The sequence below is a fragment of the Stegastes partitus genome, unplaced genomic scaffold (genome assembly GCF_000690725.1).
Source record: "Stegastes partitus isolate 25-593 unplaced genomic scaffold, Stegastes_partitus-1.0.2 Scaffold1926, whole genome shotgun sequence".
NCBI classification, from domain to species: Eukaryota; Metazoa; Chordata; class Actinopteri; family Pomacentridae; genus Stegastes; species Stegastes partitus.
Genome location: NW_007579657.1, coordinates 74,798 through 82,955, shown reverse-complemented (window position 1 = coordinate 82,955; position 8,158 = coordinate 74,798). Strand labels below are relative to the sequence as shown.

At 44.1% G+C, this 8,158-nt stretch overlaps 1 protein-coding gene across 1 annotated transcript in view; it reads right to left on the bottom strand.

Annotated features, from left to right (window-relative positions):
- Positions 1-7,560, bottom strand: part of LOC103373212 (5-hydroxytryptamine receptor 4) — a 27,425-nt gene extending 19,865 nt beyond the window's left edge. Inside the window, exon 1 of the mRNA XM_008303054.1 lies at positions 7,494-7,560. The gene's annotated coding sequence lies outside the window, so the exon portion shown is untranslated. The remainder of the gene's footprint in view (positions 1-7,493) is intronic.
- Positions 7,561-8,158: the final 598 nt, after the last annotated feature.

Genomic DNA, 8,158 nt, shown 5'->3' with positions numbered 1-8,158 from the left:
CTGCACAAGGCACTCACCAACTGACTCATAACAAACCTCAAGGTAGCATGGCCAGTAGCTAGAGATAGCAAGCTGGTTAAGAAGACACAACACAGGCACTACCAGCAGCTACCAGTAGTCGCTTTTGGCCAAGCAGTAGCACCAAGCTAACAGGAGACCAGACTGATCAACTTCTAGTCTGACAGCAAAAAAGTCAACCTCCAAATTCTACCTGAGCATTAAAGGGAGCAACTGCAATGAAATGACTGAACCAAAACTAAGATTCTTTACGCTACTTGTTACAGAAAACAACTCTGCACATTGCTGACTAATGCATTCCTCCACTGCCTTGTTCTCTTTCAGCATAAAGCACATCAATTATACGCAGCACAGCATACTGGTGTATAGAAAACACATCATGTTACACAAACTGTTTGTTCATCATCAATCATCTGGCATTTGTCAGATCAGTAAATGACAGACTGTCCTTGCTGCACCACTGGGGGGACAATTTGTCCATAAGTTGAGGACAAGAGGACGTTTCTGCTGTGACAGCAGCACATGTTGAACCTTCTGAGGACAACGAGGCCATCAGCCTGGAATAGTCGCTGTGATGACAGATCCTGCTGGACAAAGTCTACCGAGAATTAACTCATTATCGCAAAATAAGGGACGAGTGTCACGTAGAAAGTTTAGAGGATTTAAATGTAATCTAATCAAACACAAGCGGCTTCTCTTTGAGTCGACGTCCAGTCTGTAGGTGAAGCATGTGATGTGCAAATAGGAGGCCTAATCTGCCAATTAATAATCACCCGCCGGAAACAAGCATCTGAGTGTCCGGGTGGCATCAGGAGACAATTCTTTGTGGTTTGTAGACAGTTTTTGGAGCTAAAATAAAGCAAGAAACTGGTGAATTTAGAGAACATCCAGTGTGACTAAAAACTAGGATGATGTGTTTTGCAGATCCTTAAAGTTCGGTCACGAAGGTCAGAAAAGTGACGCTCATGACAGAACTCTGAACTCTTGCTTACTTTCCATTAATTTAGTTTGACAGAGGACACTGTCATTCCTTCAATTCAATAAGTAAACCCTGAACACTAACAACACTAACAGGACTGAGAATATAAAAAGCGTTGCATGACTCACAGTTCGAGTGTTTACAGTTTTAAACACTGGAGCTAAACTATCTGTCTTGGAGGAACGCTGTGCAGCAAAATTAATTAATTCAAATGTATCCACAAATCAACACCTACGTACAATTACTGAATATTCACAAACCCGTCGTTTCTCTCGATTCTCTCCTTTGGTTAACAGGAGCTGACTGTTCCATGTGTTCGCGGCGGTGCATTAATCACACGCTAGGCCGCTGCACGCATGACTGGAGCAAGATGCAACTCTGAGCGAATGGAGCATATACTGTGGATAAAGCTGTGTGGGTGAAGGTAATGGGCTGTGAGCGGGTAATTGAGTGTGCCTGTCACAATAAGGGTGCCGGCTCACCGGATGAAGGGGGTAAAAGGGGAATGACTGAAGAAGAAAACGAGCGACACACAAAGCTGACGAATGTGACAGACGGGCAGGATGTGGAAACGAGGCATCCATCCGGGGCGGCCGTGTGCCTCCACTGGGTTAAGACTGATCAGTTTTCCACTTCCTCATTGCACCAGCGTCCACATTAACATCTCCTTCAGCTCTACGGAGAAATTAAAAGACATTCAAGGAAACAAAAGAAAGAACAAAATGCATCTTTCCATATTGGTTTCATACCAAAGGAAGCGACGTACGTTTAAAAAAAAAGCAACTTCTTAAAGCGACATTAAGTCTGTCTCACAGATCTATAATGTTTTACGGCCTCCTCTTAAACATATGTAAGTCCCTTTAATCAAACAAAACTCTTATCTGTTGATATTCTTGTTACATAATTTGCAATAATATGTAACCACTATCTGCAAGTTTTACAGCAGCAGGAAACACGAGCAGCGTCTGAGGAACTTAACCACACAAAATAAATGATCCAGTTAATGTACAAGGAAAAAACAAGAACAGAAACACCGTCCTGGTCCCCGTAAAGAAACCCTACCCTGCCCTGTTAGTTTCGTAAATACATCATCATCAACAATGACTCAGGAATTTCCAGAAGTTTAATTCCTGCTGCTAAATATAGTCTCAGTTAAATCTGTGGTGGGTTCGTAGCGAGCTTATTTACAGCATACAACGGTAGTGAGTACGCGTCTCTGCAATATCACTTAAATGTCAAATGATTCAGCCCCGGATGACCTTAATGTAACTGCAGTACTTTTATATAGAACAGCAGGGTGTTTGCTCTGATGTAAAACTGCTATACTAACAACACAGGCCGTCCTTCTTTAATCAGCACTTTGTATGTCCACCTTCATTTCTGATTAGAGACCCAAGCATCTTCTGAAGAGACCGTTTTTCAGATGCTCACTGAAGGGATTGTGTTGCTCTGTTTCTCGTTAATGTATCCTAAAGGCGTTGTGTTGGATTTAAGTCAGGAAACATCTTCATTAGAATCTCCAGTATGGTTCTGGTAGTGTGTTAACTACACTCCCTCCTTCAGCCTTCACTGTCGGGACGATGCATCCACTGTGGTAGTCCTGGCCAAGTTCACACCAAACATGCTGGACCCCATTTGAACCAAACTAATCTATCTTGGTCTCATCTGACTGAAGAATGTGCTCCCAGTATTCATTAGGCATCTTTTCATGCTCTTAGGTAAAGTTTAACCTTGTTTAATTTTTTGGCCAAAGAGCATCAAAAGACTTTACTCTTGAACATCATCAGTAGACATTAATGTTCTACAGTGTCCCTCACACTGTCTGAGCTGTCACAGAAACTCAAATTTCTATTAAAAACTTCAGAGGTTTTCTAACTTGTGTCACTTATGTGGCATTGAGTTTCCACTTTGGGGCACATCTGTCTGAAGTACGAAGTGTGTCAGAAAAGTTCCAGGACTGGTGTCACAAAAGATCTGTTTCAAACCCAAACTACCAACCAGGAGTTTCCCCTTCAGATGATCAACCAGCACATCTACAAAGAGATCCTGCAGCGTTTGCTTTGTTCAGAAGAGGCAGAGTTGTGACAGGACCAGTGGAGGCTGCTTCACCATGACAACCTGCTCACAGCGCCCTGAGCATCCCACAGCTCCTGGCTGAGAAGAACATCTCCGTGCTGGAGCAACCTCCCTACTCACCCCACCTGGCTCTGTGGGGTTGGTTCCTCTTCCCCAAGCTCAAGGGGGTCATCAAGGGGACCCGTTTAGAAGACGTGGACGACATCAGGATGGCTGAAGGATCCTTCCAGGAGTGCATGGCGGCGTGAAGAGAAGGCTGGGGAAGTGTGTTAGACTCCAGGGGGATTACTGGGAAGGGAGAAACTTGTAGTTTGTAGTTTGGATTTGAAATCTATCTTTTGTGACACCAGTCCTGGAACCTTTCTGACACACCTCGTATCTGTTTTTGATTCTTTATAAGAGGAAATACTCAATATGTCAACTTAGAAATAGCTGAGAGGTTAAAAAAGAAGTTGATAGTTGATAGGAAGTTGAAGTAAAGTTCAAAGGATTTGATATTTAAGTGACAATGAACACGGACGTACTCACTTCTGCTGTGCACTGAATATAACACCCTGCAGAAAACACAAAGTTGTTCCATAACGAGGCCTGACACAAGTCATACATGATCACCTGAGTGCAATCATTTGACCTCTCTGCAATTAAAATTCACCTGTATAAAAACAGCTGAATGAAACCATCATTAACGTCATATTTCAATCACTCTTTCCACATCACTTCTCCTTCGTCTGCTATGCTTTAAAGCTGTTCATCTCAAAGTGCCATACTGTTACAACGGGACTGAATCTGCTGATGTTAACCTCATGGACTCAGGTCCAAACCAAAACAGGGCAGCATTGCTGTGGGAACATTTGAGTCCAACAACTTGGAGGAGTCAATATGCAGAAAAAAAAAAGGTGTCAGTTGAAAAAACAATTAAATCATTAGTCACCATTACTGGTATGAGCATTACTCATCAGCTGAACCTTCATGATCGAACACAACACATGAGAGGCTTTAAGACACAGAGTGTTTCTGTTCAGGGTTTTTCTCTCCACAGCTGATTACTGTCTGCTCAGAGAGTAGAAGTTCAGTAAATGCTGGCAAACTTTCCCAATCAAAGGCTCTGCAGACTTAATCACAGGCTCGTCCCAGTGCCTGTGTTGGTTTCTCTCTGCACCACGTTAGCTATCAGAGCTGCTTTGTTTATACGAGCACTTGGTTACCGTCACTGTTCTCTGCTGTTTAAAGAAACTCCAACTTCCCGCACTCTACGCTGAGACATGCAAATATAAAAGCACTTCCAACTTGTATAAGCAAAAACAAAGAGCTCCTATCTGTGTTGACAGTCCTCCAGTGACTTTACTATACTGCTCCGGCGATAACTTATCTCGGTCAATAACCACGACGCACAAACGATACGGATATGGGCGAGGCGACTCTGATAATGAACGAGTCGTGGCTAGTGTTGGGAATCAGGCTAATGAGCTGGCGTTGGTACAGATGGCCTAAAATTAGCCCGAAGGCGGCGACTCTCTCCTAAATGTCTACGGAGAGCAGCTAATGAGGACAGCACAGCAGGAGACGGCAGGAACAAGGAATTAACTGTTTCTGAGACCAGAGCCGATCCTCAGAAGCACTCTTCCTGGGCATGGAGCTGGTTCTCACAGGGAGCGGGTTATTTGGGGACACTGGTCGTCTCTCAGCACCAGTTTGTTTCACCTGCCTGATTCATTTACAGATGCTCATACCTGGGAGCTGCTCAGGGCCGTCGGTCCGCTGGCTGCTGGCCAGCGCTGGCTTCGGGCCTCGCTTCAGCCTCTGGATGACAGCTGAGTGCCTATTTTCTTTTTGGATAATCAGAATCAGACTACAATTCCAGTTTTGGTGCCATAAATTGTCTAATAAAAGTAAATCATTGTGACTGTTGGTTTCTTTTCCTTTTTTTTCCTACTTAATTCATCTTCTTTCCAGATGATGCCAGAGGTTATGCAATTGGGACTATTTATTCCTGGGAAACAGGAGGGAAGGAGGAGATGATGAGGATCTAGTGGTTCTTATTTTCTCTGCTGAACCGGATCATCGCTGTGTGTTTAAGGATTACGCAGCGCGGACCGCATGTAAAATGTTTTGTACATGTGCACGTTGCCAAAAAGATGTTGGCGAGCTCACGCCGGCTTGCACAAGTTTTCCTGAGAAAAGGAAAAGAGAAAGTAATGAAAGTGATTTATTATTCGGGAGGGGGCTCAAACAATGGCTGCTTCAGTTTGGGCTGAAAACATCCAGGACTGTGTGGATGGAAGTTATCTCCTCTTAATATCGACTGTGGTTAAGAGCTGATCACGTCTGACTAGATCATTAAAATTTGCCTCAACCTTCATGAAAACCTCGTGTTGGTCTCACAAAACGATTTATTTATCTGCAGTTCATGTGCTTCATTGGCAAAATATTCCAAACGTCTCACCGAGCCATTCGGTTTAATTCAATTGGATTGCATGTGTGTTGCGCCAACTCCGGGCGTAAGTCATCTGAGGGCGCTTCACACGGGGTCGAGACCTTCCAATATTAAATTATAGAGAGAAACACAGCAAATCCAATGATTCTCTCTGAGCAGGCACAGCGGGAGGACCATCGCAGCGAGCAGTGACTTTAAGTGATTTTATTTTGTTATTAGTGATTCAGAGAACTGATAAAAGAACGTTTCTTAAACCTAATCGTGTGAAACTGTTTTATCGAATTTCCCAAATTGCCATTTTGGTAAATATAAATCGTAAATTGCTCCAATCTGATAACCAGACGCTGAATCACTGGTGTTTTTTCTGACTTTCTACATGATCTGTGAACGACAACCAAATGATGCTGGTTAAAGGAACTAAAACAGCTCAGTTTTGGGAAAGATTCTGGCTTAAAGTGAATGTTAAGTTCTGGTTTCTTTGACCAAAGCCGGATATGCCTTCTAGAAAAAAAAGATGCCCCACCTCTCACACTTTTTTCTGTGTTGGTTTTGGAAGTTCAGGTCAGGATGGCACCTAAAATAGCAAGAAGGAGCTCGTCTCACATCATCCAGGGACACCAGCCTGAACACTGATTATTAACGTCGGCACATCATCTGCTTTTGTTCCCCGTAAATCACCGTTAATCAGGCTTTGGTTGGAACTTCTGTGGCCGAGAAAGAACATTGAATTTAGTTATTTCTGGCATTTGTCACCTGATATCGTCGCCCTCCATTAACTCAATGTCCTTCTACTTAATGCATTATTCTCTTTTAACAACTCTTCAAAGAACTCATCTCCACCTTCCTCGTCTGTTTCGCTCTCACATTCGTGTACAATCCACAGAGCATCAGTCGTCTTACAGTCCTGTATTAATTGTCTGCTGTGCCGTTCACAGCCAATTAAAAGGCTAATGGGTTGAAATGGATCCAGCAGCAGCCGGCTATCCTGCTCAAGCCCGTTTGCTTCATCCGTGGACAGTGTGTGTGGTTCATGTTAATAACAAACAAACTGTAATACAGCAGCAAAGAAGGAGAACCTGCAGCACGTCTGCGATGAAATGTCAGCGATCAGCTGCCCGTGTTCTGGGTAATTGAACAGCAGCAGACCTTTTCATGTGTCCTGGCAGCCAGCAAAGTGTTGTGTGAGATTTTTTTTTTGTGGGGTTGATGTGAAACTAATCTCCTCATGAGTGTCTGAGCAGGCCAGAGACCTGGGAACACCTGGCCAGATGCCCGTGGACTCTCCCTCCTCTCGTTTCCTCACAGCTGTCACTTTCTCATCTATTACGCACATCTACTGTATGTTTACCCATCCGTGCACTCGGGCTGACACACCTCCAACTCAAATGATAGAGGTCGCGTCATAAAACTGGAGATCAGACTGTGCTGGAGCAAAGGAAGTAAAGTTTAAACATTTATTCTGGGGCTGAGTTTCAGCTCCAGTTCTCTGCCTGCAGCCCAGAAACTGCTCCTCCAGAACACGAAATACAGACATTTTAATAAGAATGAAGAAAACAGAACCACTTCTGATGATGGATTATCAATTATCTTTAAATAGTAATACTATAAAACTGAGAAAGTGTCATCTTTAAATGCCATCCTTTCATTTTAAGTCAAAAACATGGATGAATAATTGATAATATTACAACTATAAAAAGTCTAAATTAAGAGTGGAGACACTTAAATACCCTGATACCACACTGTTCTACAGAAATGTGGCAGAAATTTCAGAAAAATGCAGAATTCCTGGAGGACAACAAAGCAAATCTTATAAGCATCCAATCAGAGAGAAAAAAAAGGCTTGGTTCGAGTTTTCCTCTTGAAATGACGCTTGAGCTATCAGCATCATCTCCACAGAACTTTCAGTACCTTAAAGTACAACTCATATCCATCAGCATTTCTTCTGCCTCTCTCCAGTCTCTCTCTGTCAAACTTTAACGCGCTCACCTGTGTCGGGCTGCTCGCCTCCGCTCCTCAGATCCAGGTGAGCCAGTGCGCACCGGCGGCTCCTCGGCTTCTGGGTGAAATGAAGAAAAATGGAAGAAAAAAAAAAAAAAACAGCTGCCAACCCAGAGACACTGATCTGCACGAGCTGCAGATGAGTGACACTGGGTGACAGCAGCCCGCCTCGTGCCACAGAGAGGGAGAGAGAGAGAGAGGGAGAGGGAGAGAGAGGGAGGGAGAGAGAGGAAGAGAGAGAGGAATGACCGATGCTGCCACCGTGTGGACTCATAACGCAATGAGGCAGGACGCAGCTACAGCGCAATATAACACAGCAAGAGCGCACTGGAGCAATAGTACCCTTCTCCACTGGAGACCAACATTGGAGACACTTAGACCCGCTGCTTGCTCCTGGATTTGTAGCAGAATGATGCAAAAATGCCTCAATGGCGTGTTTTCCTCCACGAGAAAGCTTGATGGCAGCTTTGGAGGAGCTTCGTCAGTGTTGCAAATTCTCACGTTGCTGGCGTGAGACCTCCTCTTTCGGCCTCTTTCACGTTGCCAAACGAGTGTCACGCCAAACTGGAGGAAGCCACGAAACTCCAACAGTGATCCACACATCAGAGGGTGCGCAAAAGACACGTGGCTTCACACACAAACTCTTTCACTGT